Source organism: Pteropus alecto, unplaced genomic scaffold (assembly GCF_000325575.1).
Source record: "Pteropus alecto unplaced genomic scaffold, ASM32557v1 scaffold22, whole genome shotgun sequence".
NCBI lineage: Eukaryota > Metazoa > Chordata > Mammalia > Chiroptera > Pteropodidae > Pteropus > Pteropus alecto.
In genome coordinates this window covers 8741093-8761823 of record NW_006434839.1, presented here as the reverse complement: position 1 = coordinate 8761823, position 20731 = coordinate 8741093, and the positions used below count along the sequence as shown (strand labels likewise).

Below are 20731 nucleotides of genomic sequence, written 5' to 3'. Positions count from 1 at the left end.
AGCCTGGAAGGAACAGACAGAATGCAGGAGGCAGGAAACTTTAAAAAGAGGGGGGAAAAACTATTTAAGATCCTCAGGAACACTTACCATCCTCAAAACAGGTAAAAACATTAAAAAATAAAGTAAAAAACTCAGATATTAGAAATATGTTAGCATAAGTAAGAACTCAGTATTAAGTTTTGGAAACACAGGTGAGAATTTCCCCAGAAAATAGAATAGGAAAAAATATATAGAAACTGCAAAGAAAAAAAATAAGAAAAATCACAGAGTTCGTCCAGGAGGTCCAATATATAAAAAATAATAATTCTCGGAAGAAAGAATAGTGAACAATATCAGAGGAATATTTTCTGGAGTTGAAAGACATACATCTCCAGAATGAAAAGAACAGTAAGTGCCTGGCTAAGTAAATGAAAATAAGACCTCTATTGGGGCACATAATCACGAAATTTAAACAACACGAGGGATAAAAAATAAGCTCTGAGAAACTTCCAGAAAAAAAAAGGGGCCACATTTCTCAACAACAGATTTCTGAGGGCTAGAAATTTTCTGTCTAAGAGGAAAGTTTTCCAATCAGGAATTCCATAAACATTTGAATTATCAAAAAAATAAAAGAGTAAAATAAAAAGCCTCGAAAAATTACCTCCCAGTCTTCCTTTCTTAGGAAACTACTGATGGATGTGCACATACAAAAAAAAAAAAAAAAAGTAAAGCGAGGAATTTGCAACGATATGGATGGACCTAGAGGTTCTTATGCTGAGTGAAATAAGTCAGAGAAAAATAAACACTATACGATTTCACTTATATGCAAAATCTAAGGAACAAAAAGAACAAACTCATCAAAAATGGACTCACAAATATAGTGGACAGTTTGGTGAAGGAAGAGGGGTGGGAGGTTTGGGGGGCTGGGAGAATGGGGCGAAGGGCTAAAGAAGTACAAATTAGAACATTAGTAGTCGATAGTCGGTCACGGGGATGGGGAGTATGGCATGGGGAATGCAGTTAGCAGTAATACAATGGCTAAGTGGAGGCCCAGGGAGCGGGGGGAGCCCTTCAAATATAGTGGACAGTTTGGTGAAGGAAGAGGGGTGGGAGGTTTGGGGGGCTGGGAGAATGGGGTGAAGGGCTAAAGAAGTACAAATTAGAACATTAGTAGTCGATAGTCGGTCACGGGGGTGGGGAGTATGGCATGGGGAATGCAGTTAGCAGTAATACAATGGCTAAGTGGAGGCCCAGGGAGCAGGGGGAGCAATTGGGGGATCGTTGTATGAACTATAGAGATGTCTAATCAATGTACTGTATACCTGAAACTAATATGAAAAAAATAGAAAAAAAAAAAAAAGTAAAGCAAGAAGGAAGATCCTGGGACTTAGGGTGGGGAGTCCAACCAGGAGAGAAAAGGGAGACTTCCAGGACAATATGAGGTGAAGCCCCAGGACAATGGCTGGGAACCGGCCCCAGAGGACAACTGTCCAGGTCACCACAGGACACGTGGCTCCGAGAAAAAAATACAGCTGCCTGATTGTGTGCCGTGTCAGCGAATGCTGAGATGCGTGTTATAGCTCCATAGTGAAGTACACAGAAAATGAACCAAAGAAAAGTGATGAAGTTATTAAAAAGTTTTCAAAGGAAATGTGAAACTACGTGGCTGCGCTGTCAATATAGGATTTATATAATTATCCACACTAATTCCTGATTTGACCAAAAATAGTGCTCTAACTAAAGTGTGAATGCAAACGCAGTAGTGTGCGTGTGAGTGGTGGCGTCAGAGCTAAACCCTCTTTTCCTGTAGAAAAAGTAAAACAAGTAAAGTCGAAATGAAGAAATAGCAATGTGAGTATCTTAAATGGAGGGAAATAATCAGAAGAAACGGATAAATGGGCCGAAAGTGGCTGCTTACAGGGGTACAGAGGGCTCGGTGCTGTCTGTCGTGTTCGTCCATGGGCATGGATATAAAGATGTGAATGTAAAGAACCACCCAAACGCCCATCGGACCAATGAACGGATAAACAGAACGTGATCTGCCCGTTTAATGGGATATGATTCACCCGTAAAAAGGAATGATGTACAGACATGCTCTACGACTTGGGTGAACCTTGAAACCATTGTGCTAAGTGGAAGCAGCCAGTCACAACAGGCTACGTACTGTGTGGTTCCACCGTATGAAGGTCCAGAATAGGCCACAGAAGGCAGATTCTTGGTTTGCCAGAGCCAGGGGTGGCAGTGACGAGTGTCTACGTAATGGCTGTGGGGATTCTTTTGGGGCAATGAAAATGCTCTGGAGTTAGATAGTACTGACGGCTGCACGACATTGTAAAACCCACTGAAACGTACACTTTAAAATGGTTAAAAGGGTAAATTTTGTTACGTGAATTTTACCTCCACGATAATAAAAATTTAAAGAACACTAATGGATTCTGTCTATATGGTATACATATTTTATTTCATTTTCGGCTAAGTGAGAATTACTTATAAAGTCTCTGCAACATATTTATACATTCTTACTGGCGTTCCTAAGCATAGCATGATGAATGCATTTGAAGCCTTCAGCGACTTACGGTCTCCACGGTATCTGAGGATCGGTCATCGTTGTGAATAGCCAAGATTATATTCTAGACGCAATAGACAGAAATTATATGCTGACCTCGAAATATCGCAGTAGAAATATTTATGCATATAGTTCTTCAGTAAACTTAGCTTGCTTTCTCGGCATCTGACACTTTCATTTCAAAGTAGACAAGTGCAAAAAACGTAATGAATTCAGAGTTCTGAGAGGTAATGTGTTATGACTGAGGTTACGCTGTGTTTTGCTTTCTTCCCCAATTACATGTCATTTCTCCCTCCTTCTGCAACATCTTCTATTGTCTGTTGTATTTGTTTTTTTCTTTTTTTCTTTTCCAGTAGTCAAGTATTGAAAACGAGGTGAGTCATTCCGGCTACAAAGGAGACCCCTCAGGGTCAAGCCAAAGTGGCCCATGGCCACCAAGACTCAAGCTCTCCTGTGTGCGTTATTTTCAGAGTTTGTTTCTGTTGTTCCACTTTTTTTTTTTTTTTTTATGGCTTATTTGGGTTTTTTTTGGTAGGTCCTCAAGATTTTTAAATCTTGTCTCACTTAATGGCTTTTAAGGATTTATCCAAAGCTTAGCTACTTGTCATTTTCTCCTAAGTCACCTGATTTTCTCATTCATATACCCTATTTTAAAAATTCAACCAGGAGAGTACACGTAGAAGTAGGAGGCCCTTTCTCCTTCAAGCAACATCATTCTTCTTACCTGAAAGTTTTATTTTATATGGACCGTACTACAAGGGTCACTTGAGAATGGTGCAAAATCATGCGGCTAAATGTGTAGGCAATTAGAGAACAGAAAGTTATATTACTCTCTTACACAGAGTTTTGTATTGCAAATGTTTACACCTATTAAGTGGCTGTAGTACACGATTAAGTCATTGTAAAATTCTAGTAGTATAAATTGATACAAAAGAAAACAAATCCAGAAAGTCCAAGTGACTTGGCCAGGATCGGCACAGGAACTATAAGATAAAAGGAAATGAGAACTCTTAGTTTCCATTTAAACAGTTACCAGAAGATTAAGTATTTGCATATCGTATAAATAAACATTAATTTGCACCAACATCATAATGCAAAATAACCATTTGCAAATCTGATATTTGATACTCTTAATAAATGGAAATCAAAAAGCCTTAGTTTATTAAAATTGTTCGAGTTTATTAAAACATTAAAAAGTCACGTGACTTTTTAAAAGTATTTATGACTTCTCAGAGTCTTACCATTTTTTATTTGGAGTTACTACATCACCCCTATCCATAATTTCACATAACAGGAAAGTTCAGTTCAGTTAACATAATGCTTATTTTCCCAAATAATTATAAACAAGATCCCGAATTACAGACTTTTCTAATATTCCTTTATTATCTATGAATAGATCTCCCAAATTTTAGCAGACAAATATATATTTCTTTTCTCTTTCTGTACACACACACACACACACATGGAGTGATACACAGGGTGTGATATCTATTAGGCTATATAAAAATATGACACAAACCTGGAAGAGAAAAAGGACATCGTAGAAAAACTAGCGAGATGTGAATAAAGCCTGAAATTTAGTCAACAATGCACCAATGTTGGATTCTTAGTATTGACAAATGTACTATAGTTATGTAAGATAATAACAACAGAGGGACTGCGATAAGGGATGTAACAGAACTCACTGTACTATCTTTGCAACTTTTCTCTAAATCTGAGGTTACTGCAAAAAAAGCTTAGCTTCAAAACTAGGTACTGTAAGCAGAAAGTTTGAGTCTAGCTACAGATACTACTAGTATTACTACTACATGACTACTAGATATAGGTAATACATGAGCTGTATTAGTAATCTATGGCTACATAACAAATAGCCCCAGAACTTAATGGCTTAAAACAAACCTTGATTATGTCACAATTTCCATGGGTCAGGAATCTGGGCACAATTTCACTGGGTCCTCTGGCTCAGGGGCTCACGGGATGCAGTCAAGGTTTTGGCTGAAGCTGCAGTCACCTCTAGGCTCACGGCGGAGGATTCATTTCTAAGCTCACTCATGGAGCTTTTGGCAGACCTCAGGTCCTCGTGAGCTGCCACCTGAAGACATCAGTTCCTTGCCATTGGGGTCTCTCTACTGGGCCATTCCCAACATGGGAGGGAGGGAGAGACAGAGAGACGACAGACGATTGATAGGTGATAGACGATAGATAGATAGATAGATAGATAGATAGATAGATAGATATATGATAGATGGATGGATGGATGGATGGATAGATGAGGTGGGGTGTGGGGGGAGGGGGAGTGTGCACACACACACAAGCATGATAGAATCACAGTCTATTTGTAACCTAATCTCAGAAGTGACATCCCATCACCTTTGACATATTCATTCTACCTGTGAAAAGCAAATCACTAGGTCCAGCCCACACCCAAAGGGAGCGGATCCCACAGGGCCTGAGATGGTATGTGGGGATCAGTGGGGCCCATTTTAGAGGCTGCCTATGGACGAGTATGCCCACCATCGTATCCACCACGATGAAAAGGACAGCGCTAAAATTATCTGCACTGGAACCAGACAGGTGTGGGCTCCCGCTCCTGCATAAAAGCTTTAAAGTTACATGATCATGAGCAAATTACTTAATTTTTCTCAGTTTGTTTTCTCATCTGCAAAACGGGAATGATGATAATAATACCTACTCTATAGGACAATTTTGAAAGTTAAATGAGACACATCATGTAGAATCCTTAGCAAGTGGCATGAAGTAGCAGCTCAGTGTTAGCGGCTGTTAACCTCGTCATGATTGTGCATTATCTGATTTAGAATTCAAACTCCCACGTGGACAAGCTGTGAAATCCCGGGCAAGTTACGTAACTTTTCTGTGCTTTTATTTCCTCGTCTTTAACGCAGGGGAAAGGCTGCCCACGCAGAGCCGTTCAGAGGGATGGGTGGTGAGCACGCATGTGGTTGGCACTCAGTAACTGTAAGGGACTGTTTTTAATGGCTTCAGTCTCCTTAGCGTTAAGTTTACTGGCTTTTTGAGTGTTGTGCCTATCTGCTCTTCTCTACAATGGGGACAGCAATCCTTCAATAATTATTATTCTCATAGCTTTTAAACTCATCAAGCCTATCAATTCCTAATTACTTGTGCACATAGAAGAAAACAGCTGGATGATCCACAGTGGATGATATATCGCTATTATATTGAAAGTTTCAGAAAGGGACACGTGCCCTTTGAGGCAGATTTACTTTCTCCTGTTTAACTGAGGTCATCGTTGGAAGCGGTTTTCATTCTCACGCCCTTGGCAAACGAAAATGGAGAGAAACTAGGAAGTGGCTGAAAAATGGAAGCAGCGGCCTGTAAGGAACGCTTGCCACAGACTCTGCAGAGGACCCTGCACGTGTAGGCGAGCGAACCGAAGGGACATAGTAGGTGCTGTTGTCACCCACCATCCCTCTAAGCCCAAGGCTGAGGAAGGGGAGGAGAGAGGAGATTCCGGTGGAGGAAATCGTTCCTACACAGGCTCAAGAATGTGCAGGTTCCTGGTGGGCCTGCAGGCACGGGCGGCTGGCTGAGCTCAGAAAACCTGAGGCGGGGGTGGGGGCATTGGCTGGAGACGTGAAGAATGGAGAAGGAACAATAGCACACGTTTCAGAAAGATAATTGGTGGCAACACACATTCTGAACTAAGTGAGAGGTGGGGCAAGAGAGGCACCTAGGAGGTTAATGAGGGTACAGAGAAAAGTGTGGGGTTTAAAAGACGTAGTTAAGAAAGAACAAGACTTGGTGAGTGTGGACGGGATGGGGTAGGGAAGAGGGAAGTCACACAATTCTAATAGGTTCAGCTTTGAGCATGGGACAGACAGGGAGAACTGGTTTTGGGGAAAAGGTAACGGGTATGGTTTTGGCGTATTAAATTCAGGCAGGTTTAAAACAGCAGGGTTATACTATCTAGAAACTACTGAAAATATGGAAATAACCGGTTGTGGAAAAAAAATTCTGTCGCTAGAGCTCTATTTTGGAGGAAATCAGCAAGTTGTGGGGGTATCTGGATGGAACCAGGAAAGTAGTAAGATTACTCGGGGCGAACAGAGCAGGTGAGAAAGCAGCAGAGTTTTGGGGAAAGAATAACCATAGAGCAGAAAAAGAAGAAGTGACCAGATCCTAATTCTTTTAGTTGGCATGGTCAGCACAATATGAGGGCTACAGAAAAAGGGCTTTTCAGACAAATGAGAAGTAGGAGGCTCAAAGGGCAGATGTGGGTGTGACGGGGGTAGAGGCATTGGGGGCCTGAGCTGTGTTACTCCGGGTAAATATCATCGTTAGGCCATGTGGCTTCTCCGGGCCAAGGAGAAAATGGAAGGGCGAGGCCTGGAATTCCAGCAGGTGCCCCTTCCATGCTCCAGGATGCCACGTGGAGACCGCGGGGGGCGGGCAGGGCGACCTTTGGCTGAATCGGTCCCTGTGGGCAGAAGCAGCATTATGACCCCTGGGAGGTGGAGCAGCTGAGAGCGCCCCCCGAAGCCTTTCCGCCTCCTTGCGTGGACCCGGAAAACTCAGTATTGTTTTCAACGGAATGACTTCCCTTCCACAGTAAGAAGGTATAATTCAGGATAACAGTTCAAGGATAACTTCCTGCCTTCTTCCCCTCGCTTTCTACACTGAACTGAAATGAATTAATTTAGTTCTGTCTTAGACACGGAAATCTAGTTACCTGTGTCACTTTTCCTCACGTGCCTTGACAGGCTGAGCTTCTAGCCCCTGGAGCCTGGCTTGCCTTTTAAGAAAACGAACAATCTGGTTAACTGCGGGTGAGCCCCAGAGCCAGGCAGGAGAATGTTCGCAGATCGGGCCACGTACGCCTCTCGTCCCGGGTGCCGTTTCTTCCCTCGCTGCTCCTTTCCTGTGATCCGAGGCGATCGTCGATCCCAGCCATGTTTTTCTAGGTCTCTGTCATCAAAACCAAAATCCCCATGAATTCTGTGGACGATAACCAAGAGCGACAGGCTGATAGTTAACCACTGATCAGCATTAAAACACACGTAATTCGGGGCAACGAAACTCAAAAACTGGAAGAAGAAATGTCGCCTTGGAGTGTCTGCTTTCTGGTGTCCCAGTCGTGGACCCAAAGGGTCACCAACACACGTTCTCTGGTGAATCGGCCGCACGGTGCTCTTCCCCAGTCATTATAACCGATTTCAGATGGTGCTAGAAAATTGTATTGACTCTGAACACCAAAAGAAATCAGTCATCCTCTAAGGGGGTCACAGGAGGTCGTGAGGGTGGACAGGGCCCAAACGTTAACAGATCCGCCATGCTTTCAGCCCTTTGACCCACGCTCGACGGGGTTTATGTTACAGGAAAAGTGCTACGTTAGGTTCATTTTGCAAATGAGCACGAAATTCTAATCATGAGACATCCTGCGTAGGAGGTTATGTACGTAACGCCTCTGCTGGCAGGGGCGAGGGACGGGTCAGCCAGAACGTCGGGCAGGTTCTCAGGGCTGTCGTGTCCTGGCTTTCCAGTTCTTCAGGCCCGTCCCCATTCCTTCCTTTGGCTGCTGGCAGCGCAGATGGGTCTCCCCCAAGAACACTGATTTCAAATGGTGCTAGACAATCACTATTTAAATCTAAACCACCATATGAAACCAGCTTCCTGAAGAAGCTTTACGATCTGTTTTCTCTTCAGAACGCAATACACTTAAGACGACCTAGAAAGGGAAACGTGAAAACCTGCCTGTGAGCTGGCCGCTTCGCGGGCTAAATAAAGCTTCGGCAAATCTCATGCATGTGCATGCTAATATCGGCGACCTGGTGTTGGGGGAGGGGGCGTGCCTCTGTCCCTCCTTATTCTTGAGCTGCCCAGACAAAGGTCCAGTTTTTCCATTCGGAGGCAGGGGTATGTGTCGATCCCTTTACCTCTGGTGGGAAGTCAAAGGGAGTCCCACCCTGGGGTAAAGCAGCCAGAGCTTGTCCGGGGTCAGAGCCCACGGGAGCAGGACACCAGGAACGCGGTGCCGAAGTACCTTACGGCAGATCCGTAAGGGGTGCAAAGTAAGCAGTTAACCTGTCTGGTAGAAGATGAAGAGAACACTTTCCTAAACCTAGTACTTTCGCTTCCAGATAATTCCGATTCAAAGGGTTACTATGATTTCGGGGGTTCGAGGAGGACAATGGAACAGCTCGGAGGGAAAGCAGTATATTGATGCTGATGAGATCCCGAGGCTTTTGCAGAATGCAGCTCCCTTAACTGCATCTATGAGTTAAGGAGTTTTCTTATGAGCTTTGCTTAAGAGCCTCCTCCCCGTCACTCCAGAGGCTTTGTACTCTGCAGCCTCCCTGACAAATTATTTTTTGCTACAGTTCTTTTCCCACTACTGTTCTCGATATCACCTTATTATCATCAGCCTATTGTCATTTCCTTTAGTGTTCTAGGAATTCAAGCAGTCAGTTAATGTATCCGGGCCACCTAACTAAAGGGATGCGCGTTCTTTATTTTTTCATTGTTATGAAAAATTTCAGACAGATGTCGAATTTGAATGACAATAAAATAAAATCCTAAATTCGACAATTGCTCATTTTTGCCATTTTTGCTTTAGCTATATGTAAGATTTTTTTTTGCTGAATCGTTTGAAAGTAAATTGACAACCATCTTGACACTCTGCTCCTAACTTCTTGGACATGTCTTAAAAAAATGAGACCATCCTAAAAAAATGAGGCCAATCTTCTCTGTAATTAACTTTATGTTACCTAAGAAAATTAACAATTCATTAGTATCATCCAACATCCAGTCCATATTCAACTTTTCCCAAAAAATATCTTTCATACTTTTTTGTTCATTTGTTTGTTTTCAAACCCTGATCCCATCCGGGTCCAATCACTAAGACCCTTCAGTCTCTTTTAATCTAAAACCCTCTCCTCCCTGTTTTTTGTTTTTAAATCATAATTGGCGTCACCTATGTGTTCTAATCCTGGCTGTACCATTCACTTAAGTCTGCTCCCTTGGCTTAAATAAACTGACCAAACTCTGGTTTCCCCTTTTGACTTTCCACACGTACACCATCCTCCTTTCAATCTCTCTCTGAGGCTCTGAGTGTGGGGAGAGCATCGAGTTGCAAGGTGCCTGTGGCTGCTGATCTCACGTAGACGCAGCAGGGGAGTCGGGTGGGGCAGGCTGGTTAGCTTTGCTCTGAGGAATATCCTTACTCCTTAGAGCCTTGGCCAGTCATCTCTTCTTAAGGATTTCCCAGCACAAACTCATCCTTTGGAACGGAAGAGCATCCATCGCATGTGTCTGCTGCGCCAGGCTAGCTTTTTCACCTCTGTAAATGAGGGAGTAGAACCCCATGGCCACAGGGACGTGTAGCAATCAGTTCATCAGAGATGTAATCGCTCTTCAGCTGCACAGAAATGCACATCCTATGTGGCGCTGACAGGCAGTTCACTCTTTCTGGACAGCAAATGTAAGCGTTTAAACCTGAAAAAGTATGGAGATAAAAGAGTCACTGGAACTCTCAAATAAGTATTTCGCTAATGTTGTGATTTTTTTAGGGGTCCACTGCAACCTTCTATATACGCTAGTATAGCCCATCGGTGACTGAAGCCTGCGAGATGCAGCCAGATTATTCTCATCCATTAAAAAAAAAAAAAATCTAAAATCCACAACAAAAAGGCCTGCTTATTTTTGACAAATGACTAGTCACAGCTTTTGTCACTTAGAAGTTTGTTTTTCAAATGACGGACCCTTCAGTTACGGGGGAAATCTTTCCTGAAGAATCGCTTTCTATCTTTTACTTATGTGTGATAAGATGCTACCTATCTTTTACATCAACTATACTTCATATAGGTACATACGTGTGAACACAGACACGTACAATATATACACAACCAGACTGCTTTGCTCCCTTAGCAGAAAGAGACACGCTAAGTTGCCTGAATTATCCTTGAAGCACCCTTCTGAAAAATTCAGCAGAACAACAAAGGTGGGTATACCCTCTTGCATCTATGCCCCTTCATGTGACCCCAGTCTGACATGGCGTGTTCAGCAGCCGAAGCATAATAAGCAGAGGCATCAGTCACTGGGTATACTGCCCTGCAGTTTTTAAGCCCGTGGGGGTGGGGGCGGGGCACTAAGGAACTCAGTTGGTACGTGACTGTAAAGTGCCTGAAACGAAACATGCTGGAATAAAGACCTTGGGTTTGGGCCCCTGTTTTCGCATCTTCTTCTAAAAGCAGGAGGCCAGTTCCCTGAAAACAGGCCCTTGGGAAGAGACTGGTCACCAAATTAACATGGGGGGAAATTGCACTGTTCACTAGTAGGGAAATGAAAAAAATAAAATGAGTTGAGAAATTAATAGGGGCTCATACATTCTCTTTCTAGGATATATACAGGAAAACAGGCCGACGGCAACTGGTATTGGTGACTTTGTTGAGTTTTTAAGCCACGTTCAACCACAAGCAAAGACTGTATTCCACAAACAGCACATTTCCACTCCTCCGCATCCTCCGGCATCCACCCCTCGACCTGACTGCTTTGTCGCTTCAGGCCGTGTCGTTTCAGGCCGTGATCCAGCAGGGCTGAAATTCTGCAACTCGGGGAGTTTCTATTTTAACCATCAACAATTTTAAGGTGCTGCTGCATCATTCGATAGGAATGTCGTTTCATAACGACTCTTTCTTAAACACAGAACACACTTAAAATCGTTCAACTCTCCATCTCTCGCATGAAAATAATCACTTTTCACGCACAAAATCCTTCCTTAGTGTCTCTTGGCCCACAAGCCACGAGGACGTGTGCCATTTTCAAAAGCCAGCCTTGTACTGCGATACTTGATGCTGTCCTTAAACAAGCTGCCCTTCTTTGTGTGTTTTTTTTCCTTCCAAATCTGATAGGAGAGTTGAAGCCTGAAGTGTGAATCAAGAAGCCACACCGGTAACTCCTGCGTGGACAAACCCGAACGGTGAACGAACACTGTTTTCACCAACATGAGATGCCAGCCTGAAATCGCGTGAGCAAACTGGATAGAGAGAACTCCCCTTGGGGCTTGAGGATGTCACAAGGAGATCGCATCTGACTGGGACAATTGTTTAGGGATGTGGCTTCGAAATGTTACCGACATCAGGAGACGACAGCCCTGAAGGGCATTTAGGTCAGACTAAAGATGCGAGGGTTATTGGTATAGCGCTGGATCGGACAGCTGTGAAGTCATCCTCTGCTGACTTACGTGCCACGCCGTTGATGAATGCTCCCTCACGGGAAGGGGGCGAAGTGGTGCCGGCTCCGGAGCTGTGGCTGAGTCGAAGCGCCGCTTCCTAGCTCTGGGATCTCGAGAGGTCATTTAATTTTTCTGCGCCTTAGGATCCTGATCTAGAGACTGGTGATACACATTCCCATACTCTGGTGGTTGTCAGGGTCATGCGGAATTCAGCAGAGGGAAACGGTCTATATTTTTAAAGCACTACAGAAATGTTTGTTCTTTGGTTAATTAGAAGGATCGGAATGCTGGCGTGCCTTGTCGAGGTGAAGGCCAAAAAGATCTGAGACGTGGCTGGGTAGGCGCTCTGAAAAACAACAGCAGCTTCCGTTTTTAGAACACTCACTCTGTACCAGACATTGCGCTACGTGCTTTCCATGTATCTTTTCGACTTTTACAACAAGGCTGGTGGTGTTATCTCCAGGCGAGAGAACAGAAATCTAGAGAGGGTACATGACTTGCTCCTGGTCATAAAGCTTATGGATGGCCAGGCCAGGATTTCGACCCTGGTTTGCCTGATTTCTAGCCCAGGCTTTCAGCCATTGCACTTTGCTGCTCAGTGTGTCACAGAGCCGGTAACCACTAACCTTCACAGGGGCCACACGGAACTCTGAACATAAACTGGCTCTGAGTGTCAGGGTTTCACCAATAAGCACATGAGCAAACTCTGAAAACCAGCTTTGGTCCCGATTAGCAGAAGCAGCACCAAGCAACCCACCAGGAGGAATGAGAAAACTTGGAAATTAGTGGGATTTCGTGAGCGCTGAATGGACCCGCGGCCACACTCCTGATGTGCAGTGTGACCTTAAGCAAGTCACATCTCCTCCACTAGTCTTGTTTTCCTGCTAGTCTTAAGGAAGCTCAGGTCGAAGGAGAATTGTGACTAGTCCAAGAGATCGCGCATACGATTATGACGGTGCTAAAATACTGTCTCCAAAACAGAGACCAGCAGTCTATCCGCCCGAGTCTCCCGTTTCTATAAGGCGGCATGACGCGGTGATCCAATGAAGACCTCTTGGGCCAGAGAGTCAAGCTTTGCAACCAGCTCCCCGCACAACCTCGGGCAAGCTACTCTAACTCTGTGTCTCAGTCTCATCTGTAAAATCAGGATGATAAGAGTACCCCGCTACATAAGGTTGCTGGGAGACTTAAATTAAGGTAAATATTATAAAGCAACTTGAACTCGAAATAGCGCGATGCAAACATCCAATAAATGATGGCTGTGATGACATCTTTCCATCAGCATGTCGTAAGCAGCGATGTGGCTCAGAGATCTGCCACAGCTCGTAAATGCAAGGGCCTGCAGAACCTGCCTTGACACGTTTTTCTGGACACTGACACATTCTGGAGCAGCCAACGGCAGCGATGTTTCACAAATACTAAAATCTGAAAGGATGCCCTTTGATCCACAAATGGCACCTTTAACTGAACTGAGTTATCTTTAATTTTTCTGCTTCTTTTCCTCTTCCTAGTCTAAGACCCGAATATGGGATCCATATCCTTGCTTTTAAGCAGGAGTTCAAGTTATAGACTTTCTCTGACAGTAATATGGGTGATCGAGTGTTTTAAGGGAAAAGAAATAGAGATCAAACACTGATGACCATTTGAAAAAAAAAATTTACAGGGGAATCCTCTAGGGACAAAATAAAACAAAACTCCCTTGGGGTTGATTTATGAGCATAGGCCTAGACTTACAGAGGGGTGTAAAAGCAATCTGTTAACAGACATTTTCCAGGCACGGAAATCCTCAGGAGGCGTTTGTGCAGATCAGCACCTGGAATTTAAATGACAGTACGAACCCTAAGGAAATCTCACAGAGCAACAGAGGAAGTACAAGTCTGTTGTTTTCCCTTGGCACTGCACCGATGTCATAAAGAGATGCATTTTTAAAAATGACAAATAAGAAGCACCTTCTCTTTCTTGCTTAAGACACACAGGCCGGGAAAGGTCCTGGAGAGTCTGTGCTCTCTGTACCAGTGTGGCCACGGATAAGAACACTCTGCTGACAGGAGTCTGTGCGTTCCACAGGTCATCAAGGTTTGCTCAGCAAGATGTCTTATGAGAGAAAAAAATGGAAAAAACACAGAGCTCCAATCACAGAAGACAGGAGGAAGTTTCTCTTTTCAAAATTGATTTTGGCACCTCCTGCTTCGGCAGCACTGACTCCAGAAGACCAGCAGAGGGCAGCACTACCCTGTAAGTATGGCTTGCCTGACTGCTTGGGAATCAGGGGTAGGGCAGGCAATTTGGAGCGAAAATCGCGTGCGTTCTCTCTGCATGCTCGAACTTTATAGCCGGAACGCACCTTTCACGCCCTAACAGGAGAGGAAGGCCCTGTCCTAGAGGTCTTCGGTTCTGAAAACCAAAGCTTCCTTCTGTCTTCCGCACACGTGACCCGCCTTCACAATAGCTCGAAAGAGAGTTGCTTACAAGGGGCTTAAATCTCAAAAGCTCACATGTTGCCCAGCGAGAGGCTGCGTGACTCAGCAGTGTGACGGGGAAAAGTTGTCCTGGCAAGTCGCCACTTACCGCAATTTCTAGGTCAACGATGACAACTCTACGGAGGAACCCAAGCCTCGCTGAGGCCGCAGAGCAGGCCATGCTCATCGGCGGACGGGGTGCTATGGTCTGGATACGTGATTCAGACCTGACTGGGGAAGGAGACGAACTGAGGTTCACAGGTGTGATCTTTAAGCCAAGTGCTACCAACATGTTCTTTAGTGATTATGCTCGCGCACAATGAGATGCTCTCAAAACACGGAGACGACACGTTGGGAAGATTCTGGAGAACTGAGGCTGAAATTCAAGAGGGTCTGGACCAGAGAGATGGCTGAGAAAAGCCACCATTACATTCAGTAGTGTCTTACCACAGAAAAATCTAAAAGAGTCAAGCCGAGGAGAACAAATTGGAAGGGAGATCTGTTAGGGTGAACACAAAATTCAAACTAAGGTGGTTAAATCACACATCGTTCTGGAATATTTAGATGCTATTAAAAAGATAACAACAGCATGTTTCCAAAATTATCTGATTATAGAAATGAGCATGGGACCCCCACATTCAGATAGGGGGCGTTCTCTTTCCGGCAGGAACCGAGACGTGCGACAGTGAGAAACGTCACTCTGCCTTTTCTGGGAGCTTTTCAGTCTTTGGAGACGTATCTGGAGTAGTTTATTTAAGCTGCTGGGAAGTCCTCCTTCACTCAACCTTTCCCTGCCAAGCATGCAGCAAAACCTCATTCCGGGGCCTCTTCCTTTCCTCTTGCTCTCACCTCTCTACAGGAGTTGAGAGCTCCCTGTGACCACTGCACCTGCCACCTCCTAAGATGGAGCTGCATGCTCCATCTTAGGAGCACAAAAAGGTTTGGTCCAGAAAACTGTGTGAGTCAGCGACGAGGTTTCTGGACTATGAGGATGTGCGTTCGACAAATGCCATGTCGGCTTCCCACTGACGCTACAGGAGCTCTTGGTGGTGCCAGTGTACGTCCAGAGCTGAGGCCTGTCCCGCCAGAGGGGAGAGCCACAGCCAGCGAGCACGCTCCGCCAAGGGGACACCTGCTGCGCTTCAGGAAGCAGTCAACGGTCGACCTGCACTGTCAACAGGACAGCGCTTTGTCCCAGAGGGCCCCCGCAAAGGAGGTCTTCTTAAGGGTTCAACAGTCACCCTCTCGAACCTTTAAGGTCTCGGAAGCGGACCTCTGTCAATCCCTGCTTAGAATCCGATCTACCAATAAGTGTCTTTCCCTTATTTTTGCCTTTCCTCATGAGCGCCAGCTCGTCTGAGTTAATGTACTTACACGCTGCTCTTTAATGTCGAGTGCTGTGAAGTGACCGTCCACGGAACATCTCCACTGGGAATGGAGAGACAAGCAGCATCAGCTTTGGGATCGGGCGGACCTCAATTCAAAATTGCCCTCTGAGGCTTGGACAAGCTAGTTAACCCTTTTGGAGCTGTAGTTTCTTCACTGACAGAGCGGGGCTAATAATGTTAATTCTCAGAGTTGTGGAAATATAACTCGAATAAAACCCATGGTACACAGACGACTTCAATAAATGTTAACCAACCCCCCACATTCCCCTATGGGGATACAGCACATATAACATATTGGATAAAATTTCCAAAGTATATACAACCAACGTGTTAAAATTGGTGCAAAAAACTAAAATAGCCTTAGGCATCAGTATATAGAGGCTGTGGGTCTGGGGGCTTCTGTGGCAGGAAAGAGTAGCACATAAGCCACGGGATGTCACAAAGGAGTCAAGAGTGGGCAGACAGGATCCGATGAGGATATTCCAAGCCTTTCTCAAACCGCTGACTCAGTTTACCACGCAGCAGGGGCTGCACGAGGCTCGGAGGCACGAGAGCCAACGAGGCAGGTGAGTGCAGTGTTGGCAGACACCGACCCCAAGGCAGCGTCGACAGGGGCCCCGAGGGCAAAGGCGGGAAGTGCCCGGGCCCGTGAGCCCGGTACAGGGAGTGGCTGAACGCTGGACAGTCGCTGCTCGCTCTCCGGGAGGGAGTAACCAGCAGCGAGGCTGCAGAGACACGCATCACCTCTCACACCACGGACAGAGACAGACCCAGCCAAATCCATCAACAGACTGTTTCCTAAGGGCCCAGCACTGTGCTGGACGCTGCTTGGAGAACGTCTAAGTAGGTGACGTGGACGTAGTCGCAGGTGACCTTATAATCTACCTGTGGAGCGAAGTCTGACAGATAGGAATGAATGAAGTGCTAAAGTGTGTCATGCTGACAGAGAGGACTATGGTCATTTAGAATTCGATGGGTTTGGAGTCTGCTGACTAGTTGGCTGGGGTTGAGGGGAGCTTCACAGAGGAAGGGGGCCTGAGCTGGGCTCCACAGGTGTGGCCTGGGCAGGTAGAAAAAAGTGGGAGGGCTTCAGCAAGGGGAGGTAACATTGTGTTTACTGCAGCAGGAAAGTGTAGATCAATGAGAACGGGGGAAAAGCCTCTGCGTTTAGCAAGCGTGGCATTTGGGAAGTTAGACTGCAAGGGATGTGGGATAACAGATTGCATAAGGTGAGAGAGAGAGAGAGAGAGAGAGAGAGAGGAGGAAGAGGGAGAGAGGGAGACAGACAGACAGACAGGGAGGGCGGCACGCTTTCTCTCAATTCGAGATTCGGGTGGCAGGGGATGAGAAGAAACCTGCCATTAACGAAGAGCAGAAGAATCCGATGTCTGTTAAGACTTAGTAGCTGGGAAAGCTGTGTGCTCCTCACGGAGTTCGCAAGCTAGTAGGGGGTACAGACAAGTATACAGTTATGACAGGGGACGGATACTAGGATGGGGAAACTCTACAGGCTATGGGGGCCCATAGATGAGGCACCAGGCTCTGGGGTCAGTATAAGCTTTCCCAAGGGCCAACTCTTCTCCACCCTACAGAGCAATGGGCAAGAGGAAATGGGGATGGTCAGTTCCCTCTGGGTTCCCCCAAACTGCCTTAATGGGCAGGGTACACAGGTGGCCATTTGCCTGGAATGCAGTTTTGGCTGGAGACAAACAGAACAGATTAAGTGACGCCCTGTGAAATGCCCTTTAGCTCCACCAAGAGTCCCATTCCCAGATCCTGGCTCCTTTAGAAGGCCAAAGGCGGATGAGTGTGTCCCCACGTGCTGAGTTACACTCACGCTGGAGGTGAAGCAGAGGCGGGGCTGTCACATGCACTGCTGTGACACAGAGGACATTTCCATACGATGGCAAATGCACAGGAAGTCGAGTGACTAAGAGACCAGCAGGGCAGGGAGGAGCTGGCCAGTCCTCTTCCCCAGTGCCTTCCCCTCACACAGGAAGGCCACTAACACAGCACCCGCCCCAAGATCGAAACAGCCGAGGGCAGGGGAGGGGGCCTTCCAAACCAACGAGAACACGAAACCCTCAAGCAGAAAACAACACGCTTTCTATTCCATTCTTCCAGCTTTCTGTTAGGAAAATTTTACCCACAGCTTCAATTTCAAACTTGCCAGTTTATACGTTTTTAAGCGCGCACCAATATAACAAGGCAAGAATTATTATTATTTTTTTAAAGCCGAGGCAGATTGAAGTCAAACCACCCTCCCCTGACTCCTCTCCGTCCCACCAGGCTAGAGCCAGGGTGAGCCCCCTTCTGTGACACGCGTGAAGACAGCCACCTCCCTGGAAGAGAGATCTGGACACGGCCAAGTGATTCTCTCTCTCAGCACGGGTGATGAGAAGGAAAAACATTGTTATTTATCTCCAGAATCACGCGAGAAGCTCAACACAAGACAATTTTTCCTCCACGTGGGCTGAGAGGAAGGGAAATGGCACTTTATTACCGGGACTAACGATCGGTTCCTCCTATGAAAAGATCAGGTTGGAGACGCTTAACTGGACACTTGTGACATATTTAGTGGACACTCTTGGGGGGAAACACGTTGTATAGTAATTGGGCCACTGACAGGACAAAGTGACGAGACAGTTGCTTAAATGCCACCTGGAAGGGAGAGGGCAGGATTTGCTCCCTCGGGCAGGAATCTGGTGCCGATCCCCTTTCATGACGGGCTCGTCCTCCTCAGATAAATTACTCCATCTCTTGGTTCAGGCTGTTGTCCAAAAAGGCCACATGGCCCCCCTACAGCGCGGCGGAGCTCAAGGGAGAGAGGGTCAGTGGACGCAGCGATCTGTGTGGCCTTCTCTCTGGCTCTCGTCGCTGGCGGAGGAGGTGCGGGGTCTGGAGGAGAACAGGCCCTGACTGTCCCAGGTGGGCCCGGCAGGTTCCCGCCCGGGCTTCTGGGAAATGAGTCTCTTCCCATGGGCTTCCAGAAGCCAGGCAAGAAGAGGGCGGGGGGTTGCCTCCTCCACCCCAGCCTCCTCCTGCAGCCCGCCCAGCTCCTCGAGCTCCGTCTCCCCCTTTACTCTGTTACCAAGAGGCACTTTCAAAAGTTTCTAGAGCATCTTCTAAATGTTACATTTACTCAGTGCCTGAAAGGGTACAGCGCGTTCTTAGAACATTGCTCAATTTTCTCCTGTGGGAAGGAGTCGAAGTTTGTTTTAATAAGAACTAGCATGGCATAAGTGAATTCGAATCCACGGAAAAGAAAAGAAAAGAAAAAAGAGAGAAAGTCTCTTATTTTGGCATATAGAAAGAAATCTTAATATATTTCTACCCAGGAGCTCATAGGAGTCACACAAAGGACATTTCGAAAAAGCTGCCTGTGACCAGTAAGTAGCTGATTTGTTTCATTTTGTAAAAATGAGGTTCTCCTTTCTGACCTAAGTAATTTTGAACATTCTTCAAAGAGCGAGCGGCCTCTCCCAGCTGGGAGGCCCAGGGCCCGCCTGAGCCCCCTCCCAAGGCTTGGGCAAGGAGCTGCGTGGCCAGGGGAAGGTCACCTGGCCGGGACTGGCCTCTCCTTCCGGCTCTGTGACCTCTGGCGACCGAAGTCCCCTCGTTCAGTCACCTCATCTCTGGAACAAGCAAGCTGTGTTTGACAGTTTTCCTTTGGGTCTTTTTAAAATACGACGATTCTAAAATGTGACCCGAAGCGCGAGGCTGGGTCCTGCTCTGGACCTCACCTAAGGGGTTTCAGTCACAAGCCCGTATGTGGAAAGTGGCCCTGCCAAGAGAGAAACACTCTGAATCATTCAAAACCATTAAGAATGTTGGCTCCGACTTCAGAAGGCCAGGACAAACAAACCCGTGCCCAGGCGGGAACTCGCTCACTGGATGTCTCTGCCTTTTTAACTCCTTCGTGCCCGAGGGCTTCCCAGGTTCCTTCTCACGGCTTCGACACTTAACACGGTCACTTAGATCGGAGTGGCCTTCTCGAAGGCCGGGCACCCCCGACTGGGTGCTGAACGCACGTGACCTTTCTGTACCATCGCCCCCAGGATTGGCTTTTTTTGCAATCTCTGTCCAAAAGTGGGTTAGTTCTCCCATGCCACACAGGTTAAAAATTAAAGAATAAAGCTCCCTTCTTTTTAAAACCCTCTCCTCCCCCAAACCGCACTCCCAAATCCAGTGAGGCCGGCGATTCTTGTGCCTGGGATGCAATCTAGAATCCATTGACCTCGAACGTCAAAATGCGTTTCGATTCAGCCTTGATCGATCGAAATCATAAATTAAACTTTTTTTTTTTTTTTAAGTTAAAGAATTCCATGCTCAAAAAGCAAGAGGCGTGATCCTATTTTCGCCATTTCTGAAAGCTCACGGTGGTGTCAGCACAGTTAACCGTCTAGTACAGCATTTGTATTTGGGCAACTGACTGTCACCAGACTTTTCTATGGCCTTATAGGAACTGAGTAAGCCGGTGGTATTTTCTAAGAGTTATTGTTCAATTATGAATACGTAGAGGGCTTTTTTTTTTTTTTTTGGGGAAAATTCTGATCAGCTGAAATGATGACTAGGTTGCCCGATTCAGACTTCTTTTGCTACTTGAAAAAGGTTATTTTGCCAGACAAGGAGAGATAGTACAGTTAGCTTGTTTTTTTGAGACTGAGGTCATCTCTGTTCACTGGTGTAACAAACAAGCCAGACTTTTTTTTTTTTTTAAAACCTCCTTTCAAAAGTAACACTACATTTTTTATCTTCTCTGGGAAAGAAATAAAAGTACCATTATTTTTAAAAACAAAATCCATCGGGGTATCTACGAATAACAAAAACTTAAAAAAAAAAAATAGCCCTCTACCTCATTTGGTCATTTCCTAAAATATGAACAGTTTAGCTATCTCTCCTTATCATTTTATTCCTTAGGTTCTCTTAATTCACAGGTCAAATAGAATTTTGAAACATTTTAAAATCCTCTTCATTCCATTCTTAAAGATATCCATAAGTGGATAATTTTGGCATATTTAAATAAAATGACCACGGGTCGTAAATATAATTGTGAGAGAAACTCTTTGTGCTTTGCCAAAGACACCGGCTAGAGATTACATTAGGATAATTTCCTCTTCGGTTCTTCAAA

At 45.7% G+C, this 20731-nt stretch overlaps 1 long non-coding RNA gene across 8 annotated transcripts in view; it reads right to left on the bottom strand.

Annotated features, from left to right (window-relative positions):
- Positions 1-2421: 2421 nt before the first annotated feature.
- Positions 2422-20731, bottom strand: part of LOC107195581 — an 88807-nt gene continuing 70497 nt past the window's right edge. For 2 of the 8 annotated variants that reach the window (XR_001516771.2, XR_001516770.2), the window contains exons 3-5: positions 9745-10015; positions 4445-7519; positions 2422-3528 (exon numbers count right to left, since the gene is read on the bottom strand). This is a non-coding gene — a long non-coding RNA (uncharacterized LOC107195581). The remainder of the gene's footprint in view (positions 3529-4444; positions 7520-9744; positions 10016-20731) is intronic. The other 6 variants (XR_003045915.1, XR_003045919.1, XR_003045917.1 and 3 more) reach the window with 6 other exon arrangements.